Below are 23,904 nucleotides of genomic sequence, written 5' to 3'. Positions count from 1 at the left end.
AACAAATGCCTGCTAAATTCACACTCATTTAACATGTCTTATTTTTTTGTTTTATAACATAAAATGTACGAGATTTGAAAGCCAAAGTAAGAGGTTTTTAGTTGTTTATGTACAATGAAAAAAGTTCTATGGTTGGCAACCTTGTTCAGAACTCTTACTAACAGTGTTCACCTACTACTGGAGCAGGTGAAGGGATTAGCCAGAGCGGCGCATAGAGCAACTTATCACCCAGCACACCTCAAAAGATGACCTGCGGAGAATAGATGTAGAGGTACAGACACATCTATACACATTTTCTGTTCACTGCCAAAATACAACTACTATTTTTAACCTGCTTAGGTCCAACTGAGCCTGTGGAAGTTACAAACTTCGTCAGCTTCAACAGAATTCCTACAGCTAGGTAAAGATTTGTAAGACAAAATAATTTTATGCTTCGCACATTACACCTGTGGACTAGAGGTATTGTTTTTGGCTGGTCATCGAAACACCGTGGGTCCCGGTTCAGTCCCAGCCACTGTTTAAATTTTGAATAAAAATCATTTACAACAGGTCTCAAAGATTTCCAGTATAAGACGTAAAAATCAGCAGTGAGCAACGGCATGAGGTTGCAGAAGGCAATGGAAACCACGGCATTAAAGACACATAACGTGTATCCGCAGGGCATGTGGCTTTTAATTGAAAAAGTCTGATGATGACCTCTCCACTGGCAAAAAATTCTCAACTAGTGCCCCTTCCGGATCCCCATGAGGGGACTGCCAATAAACAGGTAACCAAGAGAAAAAGTTTGAACAATCAACAAATTGGTAATATTCCATGAGCCAAAGCTTGGAATGTCGGAAGTTTGAACGTATTAGAAAATCTTAAAAGGGAAATGCAGAGACTTAATTTAGATATAGTGAGGATCAATGAAGTGAAACAAAAAGAATATAAGGAGTTCTGGTCAGACGAATATGGGATAATATCAACAACAGGAGAAAATGGTGTTATTGGAGTAGGATTTGTCATAAATAGCAACGTAGGACAGAGAATAAGTTGCTGTGAACAGTTCAGTGGTAACATTTTTCTCGCCAGATTCGGCAGAAAATAAATGCCATCAACAATAGCTCAGATTGGGTACACATGTCGACGTCACAAGCAAGGGAAAAAGAAAATATTGAAGATACTGAATTATGAAAATTCAGTATCTAAACGGAAAAAAGTAATAAACTTGGGTGACTGGAACGCTTTAGTATAGGAATCAATAGAAGGCAGAGTTATAGGGGAAATAGGCTCAGTAGTTGAAATGAGAGAGGAAACCGACTGAAATACTTCCACAAAAATTTCAGCTAATAACTGTGAATAAACTGTTCAAAAGTTACAAGAGCAAGAGGTGTACTAGACTAGGAAAGCGCCTAGACTGTAGAGACACGGCTGGATTACATTATGATGACACAGAAATTAAGAAATCAGGTACTGGATTGTATGGCGTGCCCATGAGCAGATACTGTATAGACTCAGACCACAATTTAGTCATGGAGGGAGTACAGTGAAGTTTTAGAGAATCGTCGAAAAGAATCAATGCAATAATAATGGGGTACTGAGATATTGACATATGGTAAGGTGTTTGAAACTGTGTAAGTCTGTAGATAGCCGGCTAGTGTGGCCGAGCGGTTCTAGGCGCTACAGTCTGGAACCGCGCGACCACTACGGTCGCAGGTTCGAATCCTGCCTCGGGCATGGATGTGTGTGATGTCCTTAAGTTAGTTAGGTTTAGGTAGTTCTAAGTTCTAGGGGACTGATGACCTCAGATGTTAAGTCCCATAGTGCTCAGACCCATTTGAACCATTTGCTGTAGATTCTGCGATAGTTAATACCACTGTAGGCAGCTCAGTTGAAGAGGAATGGAGACCTGTAACAAGTGCAGCCACAGCACTAGGACAAACTAATATATGTACATGGAAGGTAACATCGAAGGAACCTTGGCTAATAGAAGAAATACTTCAACCGATCATCGAAAGAAGGAATTATGAAAACGTACAAGGAAAGTCAGGAACACAGCAACATAATTCACTTAGAAATGAGGTTAAGAAGTGCGGGGAAGCCAAGGTGAAATGGCTGCAGGAAAAATGTGAACGTCTCTACGAGGGAAAGGACTCGTATGATGGCGTGATAGGGGAGAAATGAACGTCAGTATGGGAATCATAAGATATCAAATATTACCCTTATTCTCAGAGTTCGGAAGATTTGCAATCACATAAGGCAGAAGGGATTTATAACATTCCTAAGGAATTTCTGGAGTCATTGAGGGAAGTGGCAATCAAACGACTGTCCAGGTTAGTGTGTAGAATCTATGTGACTGAAGACATATCGTCAGACTTTCGAAAAATATCGTCGACACAATCTCGAAGATTGAAAGAGCGAAGAAATGTGAGAACTATCGCACAATCAGCTTAACAGACCGTGTATCCAAGTTGATGACAAAGATGATATACAGGAGAACAGGAAATGAAACTGAAGATCTATTAAATGATGATCAGTTTGGCTTTAGCAAAAGTAAAGGTGCCACAAAGGCAGTTCTGACGTTATGATTGGTAATGGAAGACTTAAAGGTAAATCACGACGTCTTCATAAGATTTGTCAGCCAAGGAAAAGAATTCGACAATGTAAAATGGCAAAAGTTATTCGAAAATCAGAGAGAAACAGGACTAAACTACAGGGAAAGAGGGGTAACACACAAAATGTAGAAAAACCAAGAGGGAACAATTAGAATGGAATACGAAGACTGAAGCGCCAGGGTTGAAGAGGATATAAGACTGGATGCAGTTTCTCGCCCCTGCTAGTCAATCTACAAATCGAACAAACGGAAATGAGCGAAACTTTCAAGTGTGAATTTAAAGTTTGGGGTGAAATGAGATCAATGAGAAGATTCGCTGATGACACTGCTATCCTGATTGAAAATGAAGAAGAATTGTAGGATATCTTGAATGAAATGAACGGTCTAAATAGTACAGATCATCGATTGAGAGTAAATCGGAAAAAGACAAAAGTAATACAATGTAGTAGAAATGAGTATAATGATAAACTTAATATCAAAAATGGTGACCATAGAGTAGACTAAGTAAATGATTCTGCTACCTTGGAAGTAAAATATCGGATGAAGGACGAAGTAAGACCATAAAAACGAATTTAGGACAGGCAAAGAGGGCGTTATTGGCCAAGAGAAATCTAACAGTTTCAAATACAGGCCTTAATTTGAACAGGAAATTTCTGATAACATACATCTGGAGCGCTGAATTGTACGTTAGCGAATCATGGAGTGCAGGAAAATTGGAAAAGAAGAGAATGAAAGCATTGGAGATGTGGTGCTATAGAAAGGTTTTGAAAATTACGTGGACTGGTAAGGTATCCCGTAGAAGTGGGGAGAAACGGAACATGCAAAAAATACTGACAAAAAGGAACTGGATGACAGGTCGTGTTTGAAGACATCAGACAGTAACCTCCATGCTACTTGAGCGAGACGTAGGGTGTAGAATCTGAAACAGAAGGCGGAGATGGAACATATCCAACCAGTACTCTGGTATCAAAAATTAAATCAACAAATCGCTATTTCTCCGTCCTGTGTCTATGTCACTATTTAATCATACCAACTGTCAGCAGATATCCGCATGAGAGTGTTCTGCACGGAAGATGGCATTCCGGTCAACGGACAACCGCGCCAGCTACGACTTCAGGACAGCTACCAAACGCGGTAGTGTTTGTCGGTAGTCCCACATCCACAATTGGTGTGCACACAGTCGCAGACGGTGCAGTTTGGCACAGAGAAGGCGCTTAGCTGTCTCTCTGCAGTGGAGAGCCATAGGAAGACTGGAGCCAGACAGTCGGAAACTGATGTGGCCAGGTGGTTGTTTCTCAGATGAGGCGAATGTTTATAGAGACGACCAGGACACTGCCGACCACGTGTGACATCAGAAAGAGAGGATCGTTATTTGGCTGTAAGGACACGACGGTATTGCCTCAGTACTGCACGGCAGCTGGCATCTGAGCCCACAGCTTCCACAGGACGTGTTGTAGCGAGGCAAACTGTGTAGGGAAAGCTTCGGCAGAGTGGCCTTACTGTCAGAGACATGCTGTATGTCTACCTCTGACGCGTCTTCTCAGAAGGGAACGTCTACAGTGGAGCCGTCAACATACCTCCCGGACGGTCGAACAGTGAGCCAATGTTCTTTTCACAGATGAGTCCTGATTTGGTCTGGAGAGTGATTCTCGACGGATTCGCCTCTGGAAGGAACGTGGAATAAAATTTCGCGACCCAAACATTGTGGAAAGAGACCGATATCGAGGAGGATCCATAATGGTGTGGCCAGGGTTATGTTGGCCACTCGAACAGCTCTTCATGAGGTTGTACTGGTGAATCGGCAAGGTTTAACTGCTGTCAGGTATCGAGACTAGATATTGAGAACTCATGTGCGGTTGTTGATGTACTTCTTACTTTCTTGGAAACGGAAGATAATGCATGCCTGGTGTGGCCTGCTCGCTCTTCCGGTTTGAATTCCACAGAGCATGTCTGGGGCGCACTGCGGAGATGGGTTGCATCACGACAGCATCCACCAACCACTCTCCAAGACTTGCCAGCAGCTCTGCAGGAAGAATGGGCGATACTGCCTCAACATGAGATTGATGACATGACATGACGTCGTTGTCAGGCTTGTATTGCCGCCTGAGATCGTCACACCCCATACTGAGCACATTAACCGGTTGTCGAATTGTATATGCAAAACCGTTAAGTTGAAAAAAAAGATCAATTTTGTCTATTGTTACGCGTTGTGCATTCTTTACATTGTTTCTACTTTACTATCACCTGTTTTGTGGCAAATTAACTAACGCAACCTTGCAAAATTTACGTTTGTTACTTTAATTTTGGACACCAGCGTAATTGACGGTGCAGTGTACAAGTGATGCTCTGAGATCAAGAGGTGGGCACCAGAGAGAAATTCGTGGCGTTCCGAAACGAACTAGTCACAAGACTGAGGAAACACGGCGTGCTGCGGTTCAAATGGCTCTGAGCACTATGGGACTTAACTTCTGAGGTCATCAGTCCTCTAGAACCCAGAACTACTTAAGGCTAACTAACATGAGGACATCACTCACATCCATGCCCGACGCAGGATTGGAACCTGCGACCGTAGCGCTCGCGCCGTTCCAGACTGCAGCGCCTAGAACCGCTCGGCCACTCCGGCCGGCGCGTGTTGCGGTTATTGTTGCGCGTCGCGCCGATTTCACTGTGCACCAGCATTTCAGACAGGTAACTGCAGTTTTTTCCGATTCTCCGATGGGCCAACTAAGAATCACGTTCCATTTTCGATGTCCTAGTTTTTGTTCGCCTTTCTGTCAGTGTTTTTCCCTCTGTTCACTATAGTTTTTTCCTGTCTCTGAACCACTTAAAAAAAGGTTTTTTTCACTTCTCTAACCTGCAATCCTTCCATACCTTTTCCCAAAACACCTCTATGACACCTGTTTCTTCAGATTTTATGTTAGTTTATTCTAAATCCTTTCTTACTTCATGTATCCAACTTTCTCGTGATTCTTATCCCACAAATATTTGAATATCTGTTTTGCTAATTTACTGTATCTCATCATATCCTAACGTCCACAAAGATATGAGTCTTATTTTTCCTAGTTATTCTAATATGTTGTGTAAGTTTCGTAAATTTCATCATTACTAAGTAATTTCTAACTTTCCATAGTTTTTCGTGGGCCTAATATTTTACTAACAGTACGCCTTTCTAGCATTTCTAATTTATGTAAACTATGGTTTAAAACTATATACTCGCTTGTTCATAGACACTCTGGTTAGACTACTGTTTTATAATACCTTATTTCTGCAATTTTCGACAACCTTTTTTTTGTGAAAGTTTATTAATATACCATTTGCCCTTCCCATTTTATGTACTGTTTCCCGTATAGCACCTTTATACAGAACATTTTCTTGGCTTTCTTCTTAAGACATTTCAACTTTTTTAACCTTTCATTTTGTCTAATATATGTTTTCAGAAATGTCACTGCATTCTAAATGTTTGTAAAAAATTGTTTTTGTGCAGAAAATCTCTAATCCGCTCTTACTATCTATTTCTTCTAAAAGATTAATTTTTATTACATGTGCTGTCACATTTTCAGAAAGTATAACAAAGTAGTCAGCAAATATGAGTCAATTTACTCCAGTATTTTCGTTTCCACCTCCCAACCTTATTGGTGACATCTTAAATATATTCTGTTTTTATTCTAAATTATCGGTTTTTTTCTAGTACAGTTAAAAAAAATTGGCGATGGACCATCGTCCTGTCCAACACTTGTGTTTATTTCGATGGGCTGAGATGTTTCTGGATAAATCTCAGTTTAGATATTGTGTCTTTAAATGCTTCACGAATTAGATTAGCTAATTTAGACTTCACTCGAAGTTGTCGACGTATTTCACCCATAATTTGTCTGCCAACGGTTTCAAAATTACTTTTCACATCAATAAACATTTCTACAGTATCTTTTGAATTCAGTAATCTGTGGCGAATGACTCACTCCAGATTAAATTTTTGTTCTGAACATGATCTTTCCTTCCTAAGAGTACGTTGATACTCACTTAAATGGCTGTTCTACTCTCTATAGAAAAATCTTGGAAAATATGTTATACGTAAGTGGTTGCAAAATAAATCATCTGTGGCTGTCAATGTCCTAATTATTGTCTTTCTTAGGTAGTGGCTGCATTTTCTCAAAGAGTAATCTTAGCTCAGAATGAGATTTTCACTCTGCAGCGGAGTGTGTGCTGATATGAAACTTCCTGGCAGATTAAAACTATGTGCCGGACCGAGACTCGAATTCGGGACCTTTGCCTTTCGGGGGCAAGTTCTCTACCAACTGGGCTACCCAAGCACGACTCACGCCCCGTCCTCACAGCTTTACTTCTACTTGGTATAGCACTTGCCCGCGAAAGGCAAAGGTCCCGAGTTCGAGTCTCGATCCGGCACACAGTTTTAATCTGCCAGAAGTTTCAATCTTAACTCAGTTCTTATTTTTGGAACAGACCATTTCAAAAGCTCCGCTGTAAAAATGTCTTCTCCACTATCTTTATTGGGATTATTTAGTTTTTTAGTTTTTAATTACTTCTTCAATTTCTCTGATGGTGAGAGATAATTTTCTTCTAGATTTTCATTGGTGTTGGTGAGTTCCAACTTAAAGATTGCTTGTGGACAATTAAGAAGCCGATCATAAAATTCTGTAAGTATTTCGCAATTTGCAGTGTTCCTTAAGCTGAGTCTCGCATTTCCATTTATGAACCACACACTTTTGGGTTTCGTATCCTTTCAGTCTACCCTTAAATGTCTGATAAAAATCATGGATATTACTGTTTGAAAAGGTTTCCTCAAATTCTGCAAGTTTCCTCTTTTGAAACTGTTGTTACAGTGTTTCTTAAGATTTTTGTGTTTACTTTCTTTCCGGTTTAAATTGATCACAGTTTTCAGTTTTTGTTGACGATTTCCACTTGTTCTCAGTTAAAGTTTCCTCGTATTAATTATTTAATTTCAATTTCGTTAGATGATAATTAAAACTTTATGACTACCCCTATTGTAGTCGTATTAACACAGCAGCATGTCATTCTCAATGGAGAGAAGTCTTCCGAAGTAAGAGTGATTTCAGGTGTGCCGCAGGGGAGTGTCATAGGACCGTTGCTATTCACAATATACATAAATGACCTTATGGATGGCATCGGAAGTTCACTGAGGCTTTTTGCAGATGATGCTGTGGTGTATCGAGAGGTTGTAACAATGGAAAATTGTACTGAATTGCAGGAGGATCTGCAGCGAATTGACGCATGGTGCAGGGAATGGCAATTGAATCTCAATATAGACAAGTGTAATGTGCTGCGAATATATAGAAAGATAGTTCCCTTATCATTTAGCTACAAAATAGCAGGTCAGCAACTGGAAGCAGTTAATTCCATAAATTATCTGGGAGTACGCATTACGAGTGATTTAAAATGGAATGGTCATATAAAGTTGATCGTCGGTAAAGCAGATGCCAGACTGAGATTCATTGGAAGAATCCTAAGTAAATGCAATCCGAAAACAAAGGATGTAGGTTACAGTACGCTTGTTCGCCCACTGCTTGAATACTGCTCACCGGTGTGGGATCCGTACCAGATGGGGTTGATAGAAGAGATAGAGAAGATCCAACGGAGAGCAGCGCGCTTCGTTACAGGATCATTTAGTCATCGCGAAAGCGTTGCGGAGATGATAGATAAACTCCAGTGGAAGACAGCAGGAGAGACGCTCAGTAGCTCGGTACGGGCTTTTGTTAAAGTTTCGAGAACATACCTTCACCGAAGAGTCAAGCAGTATACTGCTCCCTCCTACGTATATCTCGCGAAGAGACCATGAGGATAAAATCAGAGAGATTAGAGCCCACACAGAAGCATACCGACAATCCTTCTTTCCACGAACAATAAGAGACTGGAATAGAAGGGAGAACCGATAGAGGTACTCAAGGTACACCGTCAGGTGGCTTGCGGAGTATGGATGTAGATGTAGATGTAGATGTAGATTTACAAATAAAACTGCTTTCAGAGGACAGCATGCGCCGGTGCAGGCGTTCTATACAGCTGTTAAACGTGAGAAGCAGAATGAGAGCCTCTTAATTCCCGTTATCTGCGTCTCCCAGCAACCCAGGCGGATACGGCCAGCTAGCGGTCGTAGCCCTCACTGCCCAGAGAGTCTTCCCAGAATTCGCCCCAGGGGTCCAGACTGCTGGCGCCAACGGCCCTCCACGGGAGGCGCAATAACGACCAAGGACACCCACAGACCCTTCCTCTCAAACTGGCGACTTTTTCATCTCGGTCGACCACTTCTGGCAAGCGAGTCTGCAGGAATTCCCGGAGCTACGAAGAGAATGGAATCGTCTTGCCACGGCACATCCCTGCATCTGAATATGATATCCCTGTTTTAAGTTGTTCTGCATGTGAAGTATTAGGTCTACAACTTTGCTTCCGCCGTTTTGCAATAGACTAGAGTAGCGGCAAGTGGGGTTCAGGTGGGTGGTCCTAGGTGTAATAAAATAAGCTTAGGCATCTGTAAACATAACGTCATAAAATATTAGTCGATTTGTGATTGCATCATAACATCATTCTCGATTATGTACGTCAACTTAGGTGCCCATTTCTAGTCATTTGCGGGAAGTTTTAATTTTTTGCTTTAACATGAAGAAATCTGCGGCTGTGGCTCTTGAAATGCTGGATAAGACCGATGGTGAGGGAACCATTAGTGGAACACCTGTAAGTAGGCTGTTTAGGTTTTTATGTTGGTAACGCCACGTAGTGCTCTGTATGAAAATCACTGACTGTGCTGAGTGAAGTCCGTGGCTGGTTTGCATTGTTGGAATATTTGCTATTGTAGTGTTGGGCAGTTGGATGTGAACAGCGCATAGCGTTGTGCAGTTGGAGGTGAGCCGCCAGCAGTGGTGGATGTGAGGAGAGAGATGGCAGAGTTTTGAGAGTGGACGATCTGGACATGTGTCCGTCAGAAAAAGGAAATTTGTAAGACTGGATGTCATTAACTGATATGAACACTATTAAGGTAAATACATTGTTGTTTTCCAACAAAATCTTTCATTTGCTAACTGTGCCTATCAGTAGTTAGTGCCTTCAGTAGATAGAATCTTTTATTTAGCTGGCAGTATTGACGCTCGCTGGACTGCAGTAGTTCGAGTAACGAAGACTTTTGTGAGATAAGTGATTCATGAAAGGTATAGGCTGTGTTAGTCAGGGCCAATCTTTTGTAGGGATTATTGAAAGTCAGAGTGCGTTGCGCTAAAAATATTGTGTGTCAGTTTAGTGTTGATCAGAATAAGTAAAGAGAGAAGTGTTTGAGTACGTTGAGTTTTGCTCAGCTGTTTGAAAATCAAATAACGTAAGAGGTTTACCAGCACAGTCATTCATAAATGTTTCTAAGAGGATGTTTCACAACGTGCAGAGAATGTTTTCAACGCCTTAAGAACGATGATTTTGATGTCGGAGACCGGCATGGCGGTGGAAGACAGAACGTTTTCGTAGCTACTGAAACAGACGAAGACAGTCACAGGACATCATTATCGAAAGCAATTTATGCGTTCGAGCCCGGCACTGAAACACAAACGCCCACAATACAGCGATAGAAGCGTAAAGATAATTTTGCAGCAGGTCAGTGTTCGACCCCATGTCGCAAAACCCTTCAGAATATACATGGACACGTGGAAATGAGAAGTCCTACCCCTCCCGCCGTATTCTCCATACGTTGCTCTCTATGACTACCACCTTTTTCTATCAGTGGCATACAGTCTGGCTGACCAGCACTTCCGAGCATACGAACAACTGCAAAATTGAATCGTTTCATGGATCCCCACAATAGACGCCCAGTTGTTCCGCACGGGATTCGTATGGTATCCGAAAGATGGGAGAATGTAGTGGCCAGCGGTGGGCAATACTATGAGTCATAATTTTTTGTAAGTTTTGCACAATAAAGCCCCGAACTTCGTGAAAAAAACGGAAGCAAAGTTTTAGACCTAGTAGGACACGGAGAAACCGCGAGAGGAAATCCTGATAGTCTGTACTCGCCTTCAATTCCTCTCCATAACTCTTGAAACAAAGATGTTATCAACAACGAAACTAAGTGTGGTAACTGAGGCCATTACTACTGTCACTATTACACTGAAGAGCAAACCAAACTGGTACACCTGCCTAATATTGTGTAGGGCCCCCGCGAGCACGCTGAAGTGCCTCAACACGACGAGACTTGGACTCGACTAATGTCTGAAGTACTTCTGGAGGGAACTGACACCATGAACCCTGCAGGGCTGTCCATACATTCGTAAGAATACGAGGGGCTGGACATCTCTTCTGAACAGCACGTTGCATGGCATCCCAGATCTGTTCATGTCTGGGGAGTTCGGTGGCCAGCGGAAGTGTTTATACTCAGAAGAGTGTTCCTGGAGCCTCTCTGTAGCAATTCTGGAATTGATTGTATCGCATTGCCCTGCTAGCATTGCCAAAGTCCGTCGGAATGCACAATGGGCATGAATGGACGCAGGTGATCAGACAGGATGCTTACGTACGTTTCCCCTGTCAGAGTGGTATCTAGACGTATCACGAGTCCCACATCACTCCAGCTGCACACACCCCACACCATTACACAGCCTCCACCGGCTTGAACAGTCCCCTGTTGACATGCAGAATCCACGGATTCATGGGGCTGCCTCCATACCTGCACGCATCTATCCGCTCGATACAGTTTGAAACGAGACTCGTCTGACCAGACTACATGTTTCCAGTCATCAACGGTTCAATGTCGGTGCTGACCGGCCGAGGCGAGGAGTAAAGCTTTGTGTCGAGCAGTCGTCAAGGGAACACGAGCGGATATTCACCTCCGAAACCCCATATCGTTGATGTTGCGCTGAATGGTTCGCACGTCGACACTTGTTGATTGCCCAGCATTGAAATCTGCAGCAGTTTGCGGAAGGGTTGCACTTCAGTCACTCTGAACGATTCTCTTCAGTCATCGTTGGTCCCATTCTTGCAGCATCTTTTTCCGGCCGCAGTGATGTCGGAGATTTGCTGTTTTACCGGATTCCTGATATTCACGGTGAAAGTCGCGAGCTCTATCTTCTTATCTCGTGTTCTCTACTGAAAATCTCGTGCTTGTACTCTTGTTAACTTTACTATTACAGAGATCGCCAAAACTTTATTCTTTTTTTTTTATTGGTCCTGTGCGCAACAAATAACTTACTTAGTCTTTTTGCTGCCACTGCTTGATCTGCTGCATTACATTTTTTAACAAAAACATAAAGAAAACCTATTATTCATGCTGAGTGCAATGCATGTTCTGTATGGCGGCTCCTGCTCTTGCTGCAGCTGCTGCTGCTTACTACAACTACATATAATTCAAGAGAAAGGGTTTGGTCAAATCTAAACTCGATAAATGATAACCCAAACACATAATTCTTTTTTTTCCAAAACTATATTCTGAAAGCGATTCTTTCTCATCAGTTAACAAAACGCTAGAAGCTCTTTGAACAATCGCTTCGTATGTAAATCTGCCTCCAGTGGCATTAAAGCAATGTCACAAATTAATCAAACTCTTGAGACAGACTGAAATACTTCTCAATTGAATACATAGTGAAACAATTCCCGACAATTACAAAAGAAATCAATGACAAAAATCAATACTTAATCTAACAATGGTTTCCCCTTAAGAATTTAATTCCTATCATTATCAAAATTACCGTCTGCTGCTACGCACATACGCAAACCCTTTTATTTAAATTAATAAGCGCGCTGCAAATTATAAAAAATATGAACTCAATACCAAATCCTGTGCCGCTGCTGGTGGACACGGCAGTGCGGCAGCTGCAGCTCGTGGTCGTGCGGTAGGGTTCTCGCTTCCCACGCCCGGGGTCCCGGGTTCGATTCCCTGCGGGGTCAGGGATTTTCTCTGCCTCGTGATGACTGGGTGTTCTGTGCTGTCCTTAGGTTTGTTAGGTTTAAGTAGATCTAAGTTCTAGGGGACTGATGACTATAGATGTTAAGTCCCATAGTGCTCAGAGCCATTTGAGCCAATAACACCACGTTCAAACTCACTTAAATCCTGATAACCTGCCATTGTAGGAGCAGTAATAGGGTAACAACTGCGCCAGGCACTTGTTGTCTTATACAGGCGTTGCCGACCGCAGCGTCGTATTCTGCCTGTTTACGTATCTCTTGTGTTTGAATACGCTATACCAGTTTCTTTCGCGCTTCAGTGTATAACGTTAACAGTTTTTTTTTATCTGAGGAATGTGAATGCCTCCTAATTTATTTCTTCAGTCCCGTTAAATAGGGAAAAAATTCCTGCCGACATGCTTAAATCAATGCAGCGTGAGAGTCCATAAAAACCCGTAAGTCACTGTTACCACAGCGGTGTACAATCACAATATCGAGAATCGCTCTGCTATACTTAATTTTTCTATCTTTTCTACAGAGGTATTCAATATCTCAACAAACGTGGTCAGGGACAAATTTAACGTTTATTTCGTGCGATAACGAAGCACGCGATAGCACCAGTGGGCAAAATAAAAAGTAACGCTAAAACCTGATGACATAGTTTTGTCTCTTATATTTTCCTCTTTAACAAATCTCGGGCGCTCGCTGCCCATTGCATCAGCTGGAAGTATCCCTTGAAGTCGGATCTCTGCTCACCGGCATAAATTCCCAAAGCTTTCCTATTGGACCAGTAGAAAAAGAAATTTATATAAGTCATTTTCAAGATATAGGGTCATTTTTACTACCGTGTACAAAGTCTAGGCACTGACCGATAAGGAACAAAAAATGTCTAATGAACTTATGTCCGGAAGTGCATGGTTTCCATGCTAGAGACCATTTATTCAATTATATTTTGCTATAGAGACTGCGATCTAATACGAGCTGTACCATGCAGCCACAGTTGCAGTATGTGTTGAAATTGGTTTCCACGTCCCACAGCGCATGCGCGTGCGCTCCGTTGCATATTCTGTCCCACACGTTCACATCGGCCAGGCTGCATCCGCAACAGTGTCAAAGGCAGAATGCATACGCTACTGCATTGTCTCCACATCTGAAACTGGCTCTGCACACACGATACTTTTGAGATGGCCGCGTAACCAGAAATCGCACGGATTAAGATCTGGTGAACGAGCAGGCCATGCAACTGGACTCCCTCGTCCGATCCATCGACCAGGGAAGACAAGATTGAGATGCGTCCGGACGTTAACAGTAAAGCGAGTCGAAGCACCATCATGTAGCAGCCACATAACCCTTCGAATCATCAATGGCACTTCTTCCAGCAGGGGAGGCAGAGTCCTCCTCAAGAACCGCCTACAGTTCCGGTCTGTTAAGCCGTCGGCACGCGGACCGTGCTGTCGAACGTTACGTTGAGCGTGCCAAGTTCAACGTGCTGCTGAACGCTCAGAAATGATACGACTTGTGCACACGGTACGTGGGCCCCAACGTGGTATACGCGATCGCAACGCACTCCAGCGGCAGTTGAGCGATGTTTCTAGTTCGTAAATCACACTGTTTACTCAACGGGCGCGCGTAAAATTCCCACGTTAGCACTATTAAAACGCACATTTCCTCCAACGTCCACGAAAAGGAAAGTACCATGTCCAATCAATAAGGACAGAGACATATAAAAGTTCCATTACAAACAGTGCGGTTCAAATTTGGAATACTTCTCCGCATAAGATAAACATTATTTCATCATTCCCACATTTTATTAAAACCCCAAGGTCAGTCTTACTCAATCACTGTTCCTAACCAACAGCAGAATCTTTGCAACATGTGAGTTACGAAGCGAAAAGGAAAAGGAGCAAAATATCTTTATGGAAGTAGCGCAAGCTGTCCTGTAGATTAAGCCAATCGAACAAAGGCACCCCTCAAAAAATGGTGAACTTATATTTACATAATATCAAATATCATAGTATATACTTATATTAAACTAATAATAAAGTATCAGAACCTAATAAAAACGCTAATGTTAAGAAATAAAATACGGAAGTGTCAAGAAGCGAACCACCGCCCCAAGTAACAACTAAATACGAGACAGTTTCGTTATTCATTACGCTAATCCAACAACACGCGGACACTTCTCGCAAGTAATCCAAGTATGTTACCCGTTGCAGAAAACGTTATCGTAGATACGTTACTAATTGAAATTTAATTATAACAAATTGTACAAGAACAATGCGTTTTGGGTGGATCATCCTTGTGTCACCGCCTTCAAATAGCCTACTCTCATAAGACGCAAGTTACAATAATTCTTTTGCCATGAATATGATGTTTCTCGTTATTTTATTGGAACGAATCACAGAATTAACAACGGGTTTTCCAATGATTCTCAATTTGCTGGTGCTCAGAAACGGCATATATACATATAGGCTTGAAACGAACGCCAATATGGCGCCTCACAACTCTGTACTGAAGGGAGACGGCGTGCGTGTGACGTAGGTGTCGTTGTGCCATCTCATTGGTCAACGCTCAGACGCACGCTCAGAATATCTGACATGCCAGATATTGCTCTGGACGTTCGGAAAGACTCCCGAACGTGCTATTCCACGCTATGACGTCAGAAACTCGGCACGCTCAACGTTCAACGTTCGGATGCACGGTCCGTGTGCCGACGGCTTTAGGTGACGTGGTAGGAAGACTGGTCCCAAAGTACGGTCGCCAGTTATCCCGACCTACACATTCCAGCCGCAGCGATGCTGATGATTCCCTGTCACCATACCATGGGGGTTCTGCATGCTATCCCACAGATGACTGTTATGAAAGTTGAACGTACCACTCCGTGTAAAGGTGGCCTCATCTTTGAATAGGATGGGTGACACATATCCGAGAACAGTGATTGTCTGGCGGAGAAACCAGTGATAAAACTGATCCCGATGTGGAAAGCTTGTCGACAGTAAGCCCTGCACGCACTGTAAGTGATAAGGGCAGTAATAGTTGTCATGGGGAATGTTCCACACGGTCGTCTAGATTAACTTGTACTGGCGGGCCAACTGCCTGGTACTGACACAGCAGTAGCCTGCCACAGCATTAAATCACATTTTCCTCCAAATCTGGTGTCCGAACATTTCGGGTACGTCCTTCATGATTTTCTGCTTCCGAGACGACCCTGTCTGAGGCAAACGTCGAAACACTGTTGCAAACATTGAATGCTGTGGCCGTTGTCGGCGAGGATAGGTCTCCTGATATAACCTTGCTGCCCTCCACCCGTTGCCATTTGTCTTCCCGTAAGTAAACACCATGTCGGCAAGCTCTCGATTCGAATACAGAACCATTGTGCACAACGCAGCATTTCATCCACTACTAAGTGAGTCAGCAAGAGAAGTGAATCGGACACAACATTACCAATTACTATGACAGGAGAGGGCTCTAGGGCATGACGTGTGAGGAACAGTAGCACTCTCCAGGAGGAAACCATGCATACTGCAGCCTAACTGTGGCAGCATGGTACAGCGAGTATTAGACCGCAGTCTCTGTAACACAGTACGACAATAAATGGTCTCTAGCATGGAAACCATGCATTTTCGGACATAATTTCATTATACTTCTTTTGTTCTGTATCCCTCCATCGTTCACTCACTAGAGTTTGTACACGGTGGAAAACATCCCACTGTGTTTTCTATCAGTTTACATGAGACAATTTAAAAATATTAAGGTCTAACAGAATGGCGAGGTGTTGAGAGAAACGTTATTTCCTTCGAACACGGAATCAAGACAAAAGTGTGCACCGAAAACGAACTTTTTCGAGATATCGCAAAACGGTTACGCACGCTGATAGAAAATTCAGTTTAGAATACCGGCATCAAAATCCAATCAAAATTGGATGTACGGATCTCAAGTTATGTTTCTCGTTAATTTGAGAAATACTGTTTCGAGTAAAACGTGTTTACAGTTCTGAGTTTCATTTTTTTGTAGTTAAGTGAAACATACCTCTAGTGAGCGATCCCTGGACCACACAGCAGTACTTTCCAGATCCAAAAAGAGATCCTCCTCCATCTTCTTCATGGCATTGGCAGTCCTCCGGGCCTCTTTGGCAGCTTCTCTGATCCTCTGCTCTGCTCGCTAGTTACGCTTTTTGTCCGCTCTTGTACAGAAGTTGAAGCAGGCAGGTCCGTTCTCAAGTTCGAACACGTTCATAATTTCTATAATGCCTGTTAGGGCATCGTTGATACATGCCGACTATTTTGTTCCCGTTGTGAATGGTTTTCGGAGATACTTTTTCACAAATAGCCTCGTAACTCAATAACAGTTTATGGCGAACTTTCGATGAACACTGCAAGAAAGCAGACGCTCCAGAGGACATTTAAAGCGAAAAAATCGGTTTTTTGAAATTTTCGAAGAAGACTACGCCCTAAGGCAAATGCCTAGATGGTTCCCGTGAAAAAGCGCTCGGTCGATTTCCTTGCCCATCCTTTCCTAACGCGAGCTTGTGCTCCGTCTCTAATGAGCTGAGATATTAAACTACAATCTTCCTTTTTTTCCTAGCTAGACTGTCTTAAGGCCACTCCGAATAGTTTCTGATTCTACCGCACAGGATACATTTCTGTCAAACATCGGCCACCTGCGCCGATATTCGTCACGTTAATTTGATTGATCAGCATTTGTTTGAAAGCTCATTTAAATAATTTTGTAAATACGAAACGTCACTATGCATAAGAATTCCAGTATGATCAGCTTTTTTTAAATAAGTTATTACCACCTCAAGTTATGCATTTTACCGCCAATTTTGTAGGTCGTTTCTACGGTCTGCTGTAGCCAGTAGCATGTACTTGTCTTTCCGTTAAGGTAAACAGTTACAAAAGCATAAACGTCATTTTTAAATACAAAATTAGCTTTTTGGGGAATTCGTTGATTAGTGTGTAGAACTCAGACCCCAGCTGCTGCAGGAGATACCTTTCTGCTGGTAATAGAGCATAAGTTTGTAAGTCGCTCCTGCGTTTGTGAAATACATGCATAGGTTTGTATTCTTTTTATGGCTTCAATGCTTCTCTGAAGCACTGGATTCAGAAATAGTCAAAATAACTTCAACGGGTTTTATAAATTATGCAGTCTGGAAGTTCACTTGAGAGTAAAATTCAGCGAACCACGAACACTTTTATCGCGCATTTCTTTGGGAATACACACAAGCACCAGCTGTCACCTTGTGCAGAAAAAATCAATAGCAATCTTTTAGTGATTGTGTGCAAGTACTGATTAATAGTGTTTACAGTCGTGAAAAGTGTTGTTTCTGGAACTTTTAAATATACGCAGTGTCCATGTCATAGAACCTTTCTTATAACTGTTCCGTAATTGCGTCCAAATTTTACAGAAGATTATCACAACGATTGTTTCCAAATTGACCGCAGTATCGTGCCTAGAACGTTTAGTTAGTGGTTCGTCCATGTGTTCCCCACGAATGAGACTTTCCCATATTTCTTTAAATCAGTCACGTTTGCTATTCGACATTTCTTGGAATTCATTATTTCTTGTTACACATTAGCCAGGGTCGTAACCTCTGGCCTGCAATATCAAATAAAGCATCCGTGAAATGGAAAAAAAATTCCCGAAAAGTACGGTCAGTTCCACAAGAAAGTGTACGGCATTGTCTGCATGAAATAAAGATCCTTATTATAAATATATTATGACGTTGTTGGTTTATTTTGTGTTGTTAGCGGTGCAGATAGCCAATAAAAGCGGGTTAAAAGCTGTGAGCAGTCTGGGGAAGTTAATCTTGCATTACTGAGCAACTGTTTCACCAGGTATCCAGTTTAACTTACCAAATTCCCAACCAGACTAACATGAATTATAACCTTTTAATAGGCATACGATAACTGGTGATATATATTTATATATATATAAGAGAATTTAAATAAAAAGAAATAAATCAGTTTATATTTGGAAATTTATTTTAACATTGATCATTAAAATTTCAGTATATTAAACGTGAGTCATAACTAAGCTGGTGCCTTATTTAAGACTGTGAAAATGTGGGTTTGTAATCTTACGGAACACATCAAATATGGAGCCAAGATTGGGAGACTGCATACAACACTGCGTTCATAAAATACACACGAAGAACGTTGAAACATATGCAAGAGGAAATTAACCACAACCAACCGATTCAATTTTCACCCAAAGAAATTACGTTCGTAGCACAATCCTGTCTGTCAGGTAATTACCACAGACTGGTATACTAAATTCATACTAACTCTCTGTGAAATCTTCCCAAAAAGAATAGCTGAGGGCTACTTTGATGATTACACCACATGCTTCACGTGGTCAACTTGGTTTACACAAAGCGTGTAACTCCACAATAATTTTGCTAATTAAAATAAATTAGGTCGAAAAGCAATTTACAAAACAAAAACCTCGAACTGGTTACTATCGTCTTACTATTAACCTGATGGGTCAAACAATTATATAAGCACGTGGTAGTGGTCTGACAAAGTACACCCCACGTGGGTTGAACATAAAGAAAAGTTGCTATATTGAAAAATATTGTCAAGACGAGATGTTATAATCTCACGCACACTCGCATTTAAGATTGATGATCTTAGTTAGAGTTACTGATCAACACGTGGTTCCACTTTACTCACAAAGTAGTGACAAAGCGACTACTCGAAGATATTCTGAATTTCACACTCGAATTAGACTGCGTTGCAATTTAAGATAACATAAGATATTTTAGAGCTAAACCTGAAATAAAGGTGATTAAATTTTCAGTTAGGCTGAACTTAAGAAATCCGTTGTCCTACGGACTTAGCAGACACGCGCTCAGCCTTATATCTTACCACTTCAGACGCTCGCCGTGGACAGACTGACATGGGCTCCTACCGAGCGTGCTTAACAGATACAAACGGAAGTGGCCAGAGGGGCAGCTTCCTATACCAACATGACAAGAGACGGCAAGGACCATGCTAAGAATGGAAACCTCTCTGCTTTTAGAAAGCGTAGCTACCTGTTCCGACGTTGGTCCTACTGTTTTCTAGCAGACAGGCTTGTCTGCTACCCTCAAGCATGCAACTAGAAACACATTTGCTCATTCATCCTCTCACACAGAATGGAAGGGGGATGACAGTATCTTATTGTATACAGTATATAAAAGAAAGCGGATGTAGGTTCCGTAAGAGACTGTGTGACATGAATTACGTATAAACTGTGTTTCAAAGTGTAGTAGTGCGACAGATCGTTCTTGTTTATGTGTAAAAGTAACACGTTTCACTGCTCAGTCTCCTCCCAGATAGTCAGAAACACCACAGTAAAATTAGAAGAGTAATTTATGCCGTAAATGACAACAGATTTAAGAAATTAACATGAAAGGAATCCAACAGAGACCTTTCAATATGTTTACGTGGAAATAGATCTTATTACTAATTGCACTATTACCTAATAGTTAATGCAATCGCTGCCATTATCGATTATAGCTTGGCACGTTTTTCGCATGCTTTTCACGAGATTTTCTGCATACCCTCTAGGTAACGACCTGCATATCCTCCTGACAGCTGCTTCAAAGTATATATTGGCCTTCCTTTAGCCTTCATCTTAATATACGACCAAACAGTTGCGATAGGATTTGCATCCGGACACATTGCAGGCCAATCCATACTGGACAGGCCATTGTCTTGTTTCCACGCTGTACAGGGACGACAACAATGTTCCGGATCAGTATCCTCTTGAAGCACCCAGTTTGCCTAGTTCGAATCAAATAGCTTCTAAACCCACCTCAGAAACCATTTTTGATAAATGTTGCACTTTTTCAGCGTTTATATTGGCTGCAAATAAGTGCAATCCGCCAAAACCGCGTTTAGAGAAACATCCGCAAACATGCACTTTTACCGTGTGTTTGACAGTCACTTGAAGCAACCTTTCACGCTTCGTACACCAGGCTTTTGAAAGAGGAGACCAGGTCCAAAAAAAAAGATTTTTAAGGAACACTGCCTCGTGATGCTTCGGATACCTTGCATTCATTTTGAAATGCAACCGACAAAGAAAACATTCAACTCTCACGCTATTTATCTGTACACTTTGCACTGATTACAGGTTCAAAACCGCCACCAGAGATCTCGCTCCGGACGTTACATTTAAAATTATGGCGCGTACTTTCTCGTGGGACTTACTTTATGTATTACGAAACAAACCGACATCTTCAATCGTGATTTCAAATCCACGAGCAACAGTAGAGGCTTCTTCGTTTCACTTATCTGGACCTATTATCTCCCTGAAAAGTGAAACCAGTTGACTTGAGTATAAAGTTTTCACCAAACGAGACACAGAGTTCCATCACGTCGTAGACGTCTTAGGCAGTCGTTCCCCTACTACCTCATCTAGAGCCCAGATTCTTTTGTTGACTTGGAAAAAAGGACATTGCCAAGAGAGGAAAAAATTCAGCATTTCTTTTTAATCTTTGATATGACTGGCACTGGCGCTGAATTCATTCGATGAGTGAAATGGTGAACAAGCATTGGATTACGAAACGGGTTTATCACTTTTGACTTCAGTCATTTCATATAACCAGATATAAGTTTAAATACCAATTAAGTTAATATTCTGTAAACCTACTTGCTCCGCGTCACTACATTATTCGGGTAGAGTGATCCATGGAGGGTCATTGTATGGTACGACAGCATTGACAGATAAATATTAATAATAAATCACCCTTTTTGTTAGAGCGCAAAGAAAATTTCACTTCCTAAAACCGAAACGCATGTCTGAATACTCCGCCAAACTCATCTCTTACGAAGTAAGAACAAACTTACGTATTTTTAATAATCTTGTAACGTCTCTTCCGAGAATTAAAGGCGTTGACTGAATTTTCTCATTTTGAGAGTATTGAAGGGTGATCTGCTTTAACCGTAAATAATCATTCGGTCGCAGGTTCGAATTCTGCCTCGGGCATGGATGAGTGTGATGTTCAAAAAAATGTGTGTGAAATCCTATGGGACTTAACTGCTAACGTCATCAGTCCCTAAGCTTACACACTACTTAACCTAAATTATCCTAAGGACAAACACACACACCCATGCCCGAGGGAGGACTCGAACCTCCGCCGGGACCAGCCGCACAGTACATGACTACAGCGCCTGAGACCGCTCGGCTAATCCCGCGCGGCTGTGTGGGATGTCCTTAGCTTAGTTAGGTTCAAAAAGGCTGTGAGCACTATCCGACTTAAGATCTGAGGTCATCAGTCGCCTAGAACTAATTAAACCTAACTAACCTAAGGACATCACACACATCCATGCCCGAGGCAGGATTCGAACCTGCGACCGTAGCGGTCGCTCGGCTCCAGACTGTAGCGCCCAGAACCGCACGGCCACTGCGGCCGGCAGCTTAGTTAGGTTTAAGTAGTTCTAAGTTCTAGGGGACTGATGACCTCAGATGTGAAGTCCATAGTGCTCAGAGCCATTTGAACCATTTTTGAAAAACCATTCAGTACCCAAGGTCGCTTAAAATATTTATTTAAGACAACCGGTTTCGACAGACTTCGCTGTCATTTTCAGGTGAACATGTTTTGCAACACAAGATTTTATGACCTGAACAAGACAGCAAATAAAGAAATATTTTATGTGATCTTGGCTGTTGAACGGTTTTTACAATTAAAGACACTTATTATAAACTGAAACAAATCTAGAAATAACCTAGAATGTTTTCTGTCTGATCACTCTTGGTTCACAGGAGTTTTTAATACATTAATTCCGCTCCATCTGTTCCATATTCGATCAGTACGAAAACAAAGATACATTGTCATTTACTTTTTAAACTGTTTAACATATTTTACATCATAACTAGATATCACTATCATGAGCGCTGGCATATGCGTGCCTTAAAATACTTTCCTTAACTAATCGAGCCTTCGCAGCAGATTGCAGAGAAACTTCCTGGCAGATTAAAACTGTGTGCCGGACCCTGACCCGAACTAGAGGCCTTTGGCTTTCGCTGGCAAGTGCTTGGTAGAGTACTTGCCTGCGAAAGACAAAGGTCCCGATTTCGAGTCTCGGTCCGGCACACAGTTTGATTTGCCAGGAAGTTTCGCATCAGCGAACACTCCGCTGCACAGTCAAAATTTCATTCAGGAAACATCCCCCAGGCTGTGGCTAAGCCATGTCTCCACAATATCCTTTGTTCCAGGAATGCTATTTCTGCATGGTTCGCGGGTGAGCTTGTCTGAAGTTTGGAAGTTACGAGGAGAGGTGCTGTCGTAATTGGAGCTGTGGGGCAGGGTCGAGGATCGTGCTTGAATAGCTCAGTTGTTAGAGCACTTGCCCGCAAAAGGCACAGGTTCCGAGTTCGAGTCTGGGTGCGGTACACAGTTTTAACCTGCCAGGATGTTTCACATCAGCCTACACTCCGCTGCGGGGTGAAAATTTCATTCTAGTTTGCATAGTGGTTGTCGCAATGAATTCATTTTGAGGAAACAGGTCGTCCACAAAGAGAGAAGTGAAAGGAAAGGTTTCTGGAAATTAAATTACTGGAGCCTATCGCCTTTTGTTTTGTTCTTCAGTTTTTTATTTTTCATTTCTTATTTTTGTAATATTTTATTATGTAATTCTGTGATGTTTACTATTAATTGCGTAAGTGATGATCAGTGTTAGCTAAACGAAAGACAAATTAAACGTAAATCGAAATTTCAGTGCTAAAACTGTAATTGTTTTATCTTCCAAGTTGATTGTTTAATAGATTTTACAAATATCAATTTGCCAATGTTGCCATATTACTACATGTGATTTTGTAGTAGAGAAACAGATACATTCTTACTGACTGCAGAGTGTGATACAAGACCTGAAGAAAGAGAATCTCTTTGATATAACATTAGCCATACTCTTTGGTTTATTTACGTTTTGTAAAGCGTGTGGAATGTGTTACGTGGGGCTAAGTGCGTAAAGTGAAGTACAATAACGTCATTGTAAAACATTCATTGTGTTTTCCAGAACACTATGTACACAAACATCCAACCAACGGATACTAATCACTGTAAGTAAAGCAACCAAATATATCTCATAATGTGAATAATTCTCGCTACACTCAATGCTTACATGTTTCGTTTATACATTTTGCCACAGCTACATGACTCCCACACTGATGCAGACAGTTAATGTATGTAACATATGATGATGAATCGCTATGCGGTTCGAAACCGGTAATGAAATAATGTACAAAAAAAAATTGAAGAACAAAACAAAAGACGACTAGTTGCAGTAATTTCAAGAAACGTTTATTCTTCACAGTCGCAGCGTTCCTCATCCATAATGGATAAACGTTTTAGTGAAAGGAAAGTAAGTGAACTGAAAGGGATACACCGATTACACATTAGTTGGGAATTCAAAAGAGTGTTCTGACGTGCTTTAGCAAGCGTCAAG

This window comes from Schistocerca piceifrons, chromosome 6 (assembly GCF_021461385.2).
Source record: "Schistocerca piceifrons isolate TAMUIC-IGC-003096 chromosome 6, iqSchPice1.1, whole genome shotgun sequence".
Classification (NCBI taxonomy): Eukaryota; Metazoa; Arthropoda; class Insecta; order Orthoptera; family Acrididae; genus Schistocerca; species Schistocerca piceifrons.
Note: the sequence above shows the minus strand (reverse complement) of the source record.